Source organism: Elephantulus edwardii, unplaced genomic scaffold, assembly GCF_000299155.1.
Source record: "Elephantulus edwardii isolate Elephantulus edwardi_28Jun2011 unplaced genomic scaffold, EleEdw1.0 scaffold00087, whole genome shotgun sequence".
In the NCBI taxonomy this organism is placed as follows: Eukaryota; Metazoa; Chordata; class Mammalia; order Macroscelidea; family Macroscelididae; genus Elephantulus; species Elephantulus edwardii.
In genome coordinates this window covers 5,309,988-5,321,060 of record NW_006399837.1, presented here as the reverse complement: position 1 = coordinate 5,321,060, position 11,073 = coordinate 5,309,988, and positions in this window count along the sequence as shown.

Genomic DNA, 11,073 nt, shown 5'->3' with positions numbered 1-11,073 from the left:
CTACAGGTAGACCACAGGAAGTCTAGTGGCTTAATGGGTAAGGAGTTGAACTGCCACTCCCAAAGCAGAAGGTTTGAATCCACCGATTTCTCCACAGGAGAAAGATAGGCAATCTCTGTGCAATTCACAGCCTCTGAATGTTCCACACCGTCAGTCAACCAGGAGTCTGACAGTGTAAGTATTGAATGTAACAATAACAGTAACAGGTAAGGCCCAGGCTATGAACATCCAATTTGCATAACAGTAGTTAGGAACTAACTTCCATAAAGTCTAGTATATAAAAACATCTAAGCACACACAATGGTGTCTAATAACAAACTGGTCCCTAGATCTATGCAACACGGATCAGAACATCACAGGTGGAGACAGCCATTCCATAGAATTATCTACCATAGAAGGTCAACAGAGAGACCTTTGTCCAAGGATCAAGTCCAGAGAGGGAGAAAGATTTATTTACATGAGAATTACACAAAGAAAGTGAAGAAGTGCAATCACATTGCAGGTATTGCGTTTAATATTACAAAACAGCACAGGTTAAATGGAAAACCACTATGCTCTGTAAGATTTCACTCAAAACACAATATAAAAAAATTGAATGTAAAAAGTCCATTATTATTATTACAATATTATTAGGAGATGTTTTTGTTTCTCTGAAAGGGTTTAGTGCTCCTTGTGTTTAGAAAAACACTTTAAATGATCTATGAAGATAAACATTTGGCTAACGTTAGACAAGAACTGTACCTACTGTCTGATTTATGTAAAACTCAAAAACAGATTTAAGAATGGAACTCATTCATAATCTGAGGATACTCCTTAAAACACCCCTCCACTTCATTAAAGAAAACACTGAGATGTTGTTACATAACTTTAAGGCACCTGAAATGAAATTCACAATTCCTGTTAAGCCAATACTGACTCAGGTGACCCTCCATCAGATTTCTGAGGCTGTTGAAAACTAAGGTGCACCTGGTTCAGGCTATTGTCTCGATCACCTGCTTCTAATGAGAGAGCTGGGCAGTGAATAAGGATGACAGAAGAATTGGTGCTCAGAATAATGTTGGAGAAGAGTACTGGATGTCCCATGGACTGTCAAATGGCAGAGTGCTCATGGGAGGCAGAGATGCCAAAGCTTCATCTTTCATACGTTGGACATGTAGCTAGGTGAGGTAATTCCTTGGAAAGGAACATCATGTTTGAAGAGATGGAGGGCCAGCAAAGACGAGAAAGACCCTCAATGTCACGGATCAATGAGTGCCTTCAGCAGTGGACTCTTGTGTGTGGGAGATGATAAGGATGGCACAGGATAGGGCACGGTTCAAGTCAGCTGTTCACAGGGTTGCAAAGACTTGTACTTGACTTGATGGTATCAAACTACAGGAATATGTTTACAGAAAAATATTCCTCCTTTTCCTGAGATATGAATTTGAACCACTAACCTTTCAGCTAGCAGTCAAACATCTAACACACCACACCAGCAGAGCTCTGTTGTTGTATGTATCATTGGGTTGGAGTCTCCAGTAGGTTTTTCACTGAAGCAGTTAAATTCATGAGAGGAGATTGCCCGTCTTTCTCTCACGGAGTAGCTAGTGGATTTGAACTGCTTGCCTTTAGGTTGGCAGCACAGTTCTTTACCACTGGGCCATCAGAGCTCCCTAGCAGGGCTCCAGTGAGTGTCAAAGCCTGGTTACATGCTCAGCCTTATCTGTGTTCCCAACCGAAGGCTCCCCCCACAGAACTTTATTTTTTCTCAGAGAATGGAGCAGTATAACCTGTCACCTTTGTAGTAAGTTTTATGTAACTCTAACTATTGTTGTTGTTCTTATGTGCCGTCAAGTCGCTTGTGACTCATAGAGATCTACAACAGCCCTAAACCTTGCTCTATCCTGTGCCAATTGCATTGTCTCTGACACACCTACTCCCACCACCCCAATCACTGAAACGATCCATCTCATCCAGGGTCTTTCTCTCCTACGCTGTCCCTCCACCCTCTCAAACATGATGTCCCTCTCCAAGGACTAGTCTCTTCTTGTTTCAGAATCCTTGTTTCCAAGGAGCATTCTGGCTTCACCGTCTCCAGGAAAAACCTGTTTTTTATCTCCTAGCAGTCCGTGGTATAGTCAACACTCTCCTCCAGCACCACAGCTCAAAGGCATCAATTTTCTATCACCCCTAGTCACTGTACAGCTCTCTAATGCATAGCACACAATTTTGAAGACTATCGCCCGGATTAGGCACACCTTAGTCTGCAGCCTGACATCGTTGCTCTTCATTTTTCTAGAGAGGTCCCTGACAGCTGACTTTCCCAATGCAATCCATCTCTTGATTGTTTGTTGTTGTTGTTATGTGCCATTCAGTCCCTTGCGACTCATAGCGACCCTATGTACAACAGCCCTAAACCCTGCTCTATCCCTTGCCAATCTTCCCATATTTGAGGGCTCAGTCTATTGATTATAGGAAGAACAAAAAAAGATGTCTCATTGTGTGACACAATAACTACTACAATGGGCTCTAGTGTATCAGGAAATGTGCGAATGGCACAAAATAGGACAGGTGTCAGATCTACTGATCATAAGGTCACTATGGGTTGTACTCAACTCACATCACTTAACAACAACAGCAACAGTTTTTATATATATAAAAAGACTGGGACAATACATCTACCAGAAACACAAGCCGGGTTTAGAAGAGGCCATGGTACTAGGGAAATTATAGCCAATGCCAGATGGATGTTGGCTGAAAACAGAGTATCCGAAGAATGTCTATTTTTATATGATATTTTTAAGAATGTGTTTTACGGATTATGCAAAGGCATTTGACTCTGGATCCCAACAAATTATGGCTACCATTGAGAAGATTGGGAATCCCAGAACACTGGATTGTGCTTAAGTGACACCTAGACCTAGAACAAGAAACTATTATATGAACAGAGCAGGGGAACACAGAATGATTCAAAATCAAGAAAGGAATGTGTCAGGAATGTATCTTTATACTTTTTGAATCTATATACTGAACCTATCATTTGGGAGGCTGGACTTTATAAGGAAAAATGTGGCATTGTGATTGGAAGAAGATTCATCAAGAACCTGTGTTATGCAGATGACACAACCTTGTTCACCAAAACTGAAAAGGACTTGAAACATTTGCTACAGAAGATCAAGGACCGTAGCCTTCAATATGGATTACAGGTCAACACATGGAAACAAAGATCTTTGCCACTTGGGCCAAAATGCAGTATCATGATGGACAAAAGATTGAGGTTGGTAATGATTTCACCTTGTTCAGATCTACAATCTACTCTTGAAACCAGCGGTCCAGAAATCAAAAGATGAGTTGCATTGGGAAAATCTACTATCAGAGACCTATCCAGAGTGCTAAAGAGCAGAAAGATGAGGGCTTTGGTCTTTTGAATTGTTTGATATACATTTTAGAGCTGGACAATGACTAAGGGTGACAGAAGATGAATCTATGTTTTGTGTTGCAGTGCTGGATAACAGTATTGAACTTACAATGATCTCCCAAGATAACAAACAGGTCTGTCCTGGAGAAGATAAGACCAGGCTGTTCCTTGAAGGCAAAGATTTTGAAGCTGTTTCACATACTTTGGGCATGTTGTCAAGAAAGGCCAGTCCTTGGCTATCATGTCCGGGAGGGTGGAGGAGAAGTACAGGAGAGGAAGACTTTTAAATTAGATAGATTGACTAAATGACCATGACAATGGGATCAGGGGTGTCAGAGATGGTGGACTCAGGACAGGGCAAGTTTCAGGGCAACTGTTCATGATTAGTGGTGGTCAACTGAGTGGTACATAACAACAACACACATATTTACACTGCCATCCTTTAAGGTATATTATTTGAGTCCACCAGCTTCTCTGCAGGAGAAAGATGTGCAGTCTCTTCCAAGGTGATTTACTGCTGCTGAAATATCTCTGGAGGGTCACAGTTATGAGTCAGTTCACTTTCAACCATGCTTAACAACGGACACAACAATTGGTAAAAGAAAGGAGAAAGACTGCTGGAAGGCAAAACAAGAGATTCCCCGAGGTGCAGCCACATCACGAAGCCCAGGCGCTTAGTCAGAGTCACTGCTAATTGCCATCAAATTGACTGTGACTCACAGTGATGCCATGCACAACCGAGCAAAGCCCTGCCAGGTCTCTGTTGCATCACAGTGTATTCTGAACGCCTCCAACCTAAAGACTCATCTTCCTGCCTTATGATGGATCATATTCTGCTCTGACGCATGTACTCACCTTGCATGTATTACTATTTTTATGGCTTCATTGTCTGTCAAAAAGCTCTGACTTTTCAGACAGCGGTCAATGCAGCAGCTTGTTAGACACTCCTCATTATCCTCTAGCCAAAGACCTGATAAACTAAATGCAACAGACGCAGTTGGCAGTCTTAGAATCCTGCAGCAAAAGGAAGGATAGAAAACAGAACTGAAAACCAGCTATGACCCCAGCTAGGTGATGACTGTGCCCTTGTGAGTTCAGAACTAACCACTTCCAACAATTCCCCAACCCAGCTTGGCAGAGAGTACCTTTTGGGCCCCACTAAGGCACCATCCGTCCCAAATTTCCAACCTCACAGACAGAGGGGAACCCATTCCCAAACTCCCTGCCAGCCCACCACACCCCCCAAACCACACATTCAACAAGTGATGTTTGCTAAAGTCAGGCTATTGGGGTTCAGGATCAGAAAGTCAATCACCATAATCCACCACATAAATAAAAAATAAAGGATAACTTCAAATGTTTATTCCAACTGATGCAGAAAGGGTATTTTTTCATATAATCCAACACATTTTTTTCCTAATAAAAACCTCAAAGCAAAATAATAGAATAATGGAGATGCCTCAGCATAATTAAGCCTATCCTCAAAATTAACAGTCAACATTTTTCTTAAAGAGAAACAAAAGCATTCCCTTTGAGAATGTTGTTGTTGTTGTTGTTATGTGCCGTCGAGTCGCTTGTGGCTCATAGTGACCCTATGTACAACAGCCCTAAACCCTGCTCTGTCCTGCGCCAATTACACCGTCTCTGACACACTCATCCCAATTACCCCAGTCACTGAATCCATGCACCTCATAGAGGGCCTTCCCCTCCTGCACTGTCCCTCCACCCTACCAAGCATGATGTCCCTCTCTAAGGATCGGTCCCTCCTTACAACATGTCCAAAGTATGTTAGACGGAGCCTCAGAATCCTTGCCTCCAGGGAGCCACCCAGTTTAAACCTTTCCAGGATGAATCTGTTTGTTTTCCTAGTAGTCCACGGTACCCTCAATACTCTTCTTCAGCACCACAGCTCAAAGGCATCAATTCTCCTTCTATCCTCCAACTCTCTGATGCATAACAAGTGATAGCAAAGACCATGGCTGTATCCGATGCACCTTAGTCTCCAGAGAGACACCATTGCTCTTCAGTACTTTGGAGAGGCCCCTAACAGCAGACTTTCCCATGGCAATACGCCTTTTAATTTCCTGGCTACTGGTGCCTAGCGTGTTGACTGTGGAGACAAGCAAACTAAAGCTGTGAACAATCTCAATCTCTTCACCATCCATCCTGATGCTGCCAATTGGCCCAGTGGTGAGAATCTTTGTCTTTTTGACATTGAGCCTCAATCCATATTGGAGGCTGCAGTTCTTGACCCTCTGCAGCAAGCGCTTCAGGTCCTCCTCAGTTTCAGCAAGCAGGGTTGTGTCATCTGCATATCACAGATTGTTGATAGATCTTCCACCAATCTTGACCCCACATTCCTCCTCATATAGCCCAGACTCCTGGATAATCTGTTCTCCACACAGGTTGAAAAGATATGGAGAAAGGACACATCCCTGGCATACACCCTTCCCAATTTTGAACCATGCAGTGTTTCCTTGCTCTGTTCTGATGACTGCCTCTGAGAATAATAAACATAAGATCTCTCGCTCATATTCAATGTTGTATTTGAAATCCTAGCTAGAGCAATAAGGCAAAAAGGAAAATAAAGGACATTCAAATTGGTAAGGAAAAAGTTAAGCTATTATTATTCAGATATGACAAAATCATACATACATGCAATTCCAAATATCCAAAAGAAAGTGACTGGAACTAATAAAAGGATTAAGCAAAGTATCCAGTTAAAAAAAATCAGTTTAATTTCTTCTCTACACCAACAAATAGGACTCTGATGAAAAATAAAATCAGGAAAATAATATATATAAAATAAAATAGTTATGAAAAATATAACTAACAATATAAAATATTTATGCAAGAGAAACTATAAAATACTATTGTAAAAAACCCCAAGAGTTATACATAATTGGAAAAACTTAATAATCTCATGGATTGGAAGATTTGACACTGTGGAAATGTCATTACTACCCCTAACAACTCAATCCAAATCTCAAGAATATAATTTAATAAAATGGGAAACCTAATCTTCAACTTTATATGAAAAGAAAAGCCCTAAATAACTAAAGCATTACTGAAAAAGAGTAAAGTGGGAGGCCACACACCTCCCCACACTTCTTTAACAGTCAGGGTAATCAAAACAACTTGGAACCGGTACAAGTTTAGACACAGACCAATGGAACAAGACTAAGGAACCAGAAGTAAAGTCATAATTTCTGGAGAGCTGATCTTCAGTCAAGGGCCAACATGCATTCAATGGAGAAGGGACAGTCTCTTTAGTAAATAGTACTGGCAAAACTAGATATCCGTTTACAGAAGGATGGAACAGGATTCACACCTCTCATCACACACAAAAAACTAACTTAAAATTGATCAAAGACCTAAATATAAATCCTGAAACTATAAAGCTCATGAAAGAAAATAGGCAGAAGCCTATGAACCCCACTTTATGGTATAAATACATTACTAAACATAAGGAAAAATACGCATGCATCAGATACAAACCAGACATCTGGTATCTCCTAAAATTAAATGCTGATGCTCACACCAGCCAGGCTGCTCCTTGGAGGCAAGGATTTTGAAGCTCCATCTGGCATAGTCTTGGCATGTTGCAATGAAGGACCAGTCCTTGGAGAAGGATATCATGCTTGGAAGGGTGGAGGGACAGTGCAAGAAAGGAAGACCCTGGCTGGATGGATTGACTCAGTGACTGGGATTTTGGGGGTAGATGTGTCGGAGACAATGAAGTTTGTTCAAGATAAAGCAGGGTTCAGGGCTGTTGTCATAAGGAACTTGACAGCACATAACAACAACAACAACATCAAAAGACCTCACCAACAAAACAAAATAGAAGCTATCTATTGGGGGAAAAACTTTGACAACATATCTGACAATGATCTAATCACTAAACTTTAAAGAAAACTTCAGCACCTCAACAACATGAAGACAAATCAATTAAAAATGGGCAAAGAACATGAACAGACATTTCACCAAAGACGTTCTGGTAAATAAAAACCACGTGAAAAGAGCTCCCAGTTGTAGAACAGGTTTGGAAGCAGGAGTGGCATCCACTTGCTAAAACACATACCGCTGGAAATTCTATGAACTTTGATAAATGACCACAGTTATAGAAATCTTCAGACATTTTGTTCACAGGGTCTCTATGAGTCATGCTCGAGTTGACGGCAATCAACAACATACTGAGTGTGGTTGGAGACATCCACTTGGCGGTATGGACAGTGATCTTGAGTTCAGAAGAGCCAACAGGGCCAGAGTTGTAGATGGCATTGGCAAATTGGGGTCACTGAAGTCAGTGGATGCAGGGTCAGTTAAGGAGATTAGAATAGTAAGAAAAGGTAAGCGGGAAGGACAGAACCTTAGTTATCATCAATATTTATGAGTCTAGTAGAGAAAGATGGAAAAAGATGACAAAAATGAAGCCACTAGAGATGGTAGGATGCATTGGAGGTGTCTGCTTCACCAAGAGCCAGACGGTCTTCTTTGAGGTCATCTGCAACTCTCTTCATTTTCTTCCCCCCTCTGGTCCTTCCCCTGTAAAAACTTACAGAGTATTGGGGATAAGAAAAGCACGCAAGCACACTGCAGCCTCAAAAGTACGACCAGCTGAGGTATTTGAATGTCATTTACTTTCTCTTGCTCGTGTGTGTGTGTGTGTGTGTGTGTTATTGGCATGTAGTTAGTTACTCCTGAATCCTGGGCTTTCTTCCCATGTCTGAAGACACAAGATACATGATGCATTTCAGTAACACTTTCAAAGTAATTTTCATCTTGACATGTAATCTACTGAATGACCTGAGAAAATTCTATTATTTCCCTGCAGCACCAGGAAATCCTCCATCGTGGGCACAGAGGGCCCTCTTTACTCCCGTTTCTTGGGTAATTGAGGAGTCCCAAAGTTCCCAAAGATTTATCTCAGTTCCCACTCAGGCGAGCAGAACATAAAGAACAGAATGATGATTTCATCACAACACCAAGTACTCATTATCAAAGCAGATCTGTTTCCTTACACAATTTTATTACTGATCATGTGGAAAAACTATTTTTGACTGTATGAATGTTGCTTTGAACTGGAGTAAAAAGACACAAAATCAAAAGCTATTAACAAAGTGGAGTGTTTTTATATCTTTTATTTACTTTGCCTCTACAAGGTCCTAAATTTATTTCCTGGATACACCGAACCTCAAGGGAAGAATGAAAAGATTGATTAATTAATCAGTCAATCAAATATGTCCTCTCTTTTTTGTTTTTTCAGGGGAGAGAGAAGTAAAGTATAATAAACACTAAGTTTTCAGTCATCATCTTTTTTCACATAAAATTAGACCCCAGAACTGGAATGTTGAGTACTAGTCATGTCATTCAAAAAAGAAACAAACAAACAAAAAGAAACCATTTCCCAGCTCTGCTGTATTGTTTTTAAGGTTTTGGCTGAGCCCACTGTTGCAATTGCTGTGACAAGTCATCTCATTGAGGTTTTCCTTTTCTTCTTTTCTCCGCTGATCCTCTACCAAGCTATCTTTCTGCAAGCTTAGGTCCCTCCTGATACTGTGTAAAAAGTACGTGAGACAAAGTCTCACCATGCTGACTTGTAAGGAACATGTCGAGTCTACTTCTTCCCAGGGAGATTTGGTCATTCTCTGGCCAAGCCAAGCCAAGCCAAGCCAAGCCACACTCATTGCTCTTGAGAGCAGTTTGACTCCTTCTGACTGTAAAGAGCAGAACTGCCACACTGGGGTTCTGAGGTGCTAACAACACGCCTCCAGAAACTCTATGAACTTTGACAAATGTCAATAGTTGTAGAGGGGCTTCAGGCCTTTTGTTCACAGGGTGACTATGAGTCACAGGCAACTCGACAGCAATCAAAAACCACCACCACCACCACCAACCTAGGAATAACTGATCTGTATATATTCATATCATATATAGAGCTTCTACATGTTGGAATCAACACCAATACTTTTTGTTTTATTTTGTGTATGTCCCAAGGAAAATATACCTGATAATGGAATGAAATCCAAGACACTCTGGTGTTATTTTGGGATTGCATTGGAGGTGGGAAAAGTAGAGAAGTGAGGAAGGAAGAGAGAAGTGTGTGGCTCTTTACGACCTTTGGGACTAGGGGATTAGGGGATCCTCGCCTTTTCAGCCACTTTCCCAGCCTAGCGACAAACACCACTGACTGAGGGAGGCAGAGGGTGAGAGAGGAAGAGGTGCATGGTGTTCCTGTAGCCACAGGGAATATTTTAAGGCCACGGTTAGGTAACTTTTTCATATTTGAATTCAATGTTCCCATTATTTCCTATCCTTAATATCACACATAAAAACTAAAGTTTAATCTAAGAGTTGTTATCTGCACATTGCAGATCAAAAAATATGAAGACCATTTTCCAAATGATTTCTCTCATTTGAAAATATGTTAGAGTGTTCCTTCATAGGGTCTTTATGAGTTGCCTACGGCTCAACAGCACTTAACAGCAACATAGAAAGAGCTCTGTTGGCCTAGTGGATAGAAAGTTATGCTACCAAGCCAAAGGTGGGTAATTTTAATCTGTGGCCCTCAGGCCTGTTTTTAATTGTTATTGGTCAAACATTCTTCTAAGTGGTACAGCTCTGGTCTGTCCATATGCTGTACAGAGGTAGTTCGTGGTTGCTGTGATGCTGAACACTGTGGCATTGATGTGTCAAATGTGATAATGGTTACCCATGGTGGACAGTGTTTGGTTGTTGTTGTTGTTAAGTGCTGTCGAGTCCCAGACGACTCAAAGAGACCCTATGAAGGAAAGTCCTCGAAGCTTGGGTGCCTTTCATCCTCTCTCCAGGTTCATAGGGTTTCCGGAGGCAAGCTGTTTTGGAAGTGGATGCCACTCCTGCTTCCAAGCTTGTTTTAATCGGGGAGCTCCACCCCACTCTCTGTTCGCATTGGGTAACCAGCCATTAACGGGCGGAACACAACCTTCCAGGGTCTTACCAACCAGGCACGCCCAAATGCTGGCAAAGTCCTTCCGCAGACCCCCAGTTCATCTGGCATGTCCTCTCTGCCACTCCCCACATGGGGCTCAAAGAACATCAAAATTGCCCTGAGCCCTCAAACCTTCCGTGCCCCAAGGAGCCAGAGTCAGATTCAGCTGACATTAAATCTCCCAAGGCCCGAGGCGGGACCAATTAAAACAAGCTTGGAAGCAGAAGTGACATCCACTTCCAAAATGGCTTGCCTCTGGAAACTATATGAACATGGAGAAAGGATGAAAGTCAAGCAAGTGTTCAGGTCTTTCGTTCACAAGGTAGCTATGAGTCGTCTATGACTCGACGGCGGCACTTAACAACAACAACAGAGTGCTTTTACCAGTAAGCCAACACAACTCAACTTCTAGGGCCCTTCACCGGCATGTGCGATGCGCTCATTTGACCCCACTACTGACAAATTTTGTTGTGTTGTATTTTTTTAATCAATATGATCCGTTTTTGTACTCTTTTGCTCGCTTCGCAGCACATATACTAAAACTGGAACGATACAGAGAAGATTAGCATGGCCCCTGCACAAGGATGACACGCAAATTCGTGAAGTGTTCCATATATATTAAATAAAATAAAAATTTATTGTTGTTGTTATTTGCCATCAAGTTATTTTTGACTCATCTGACTCATCGCAACCCTATGTACAAAAG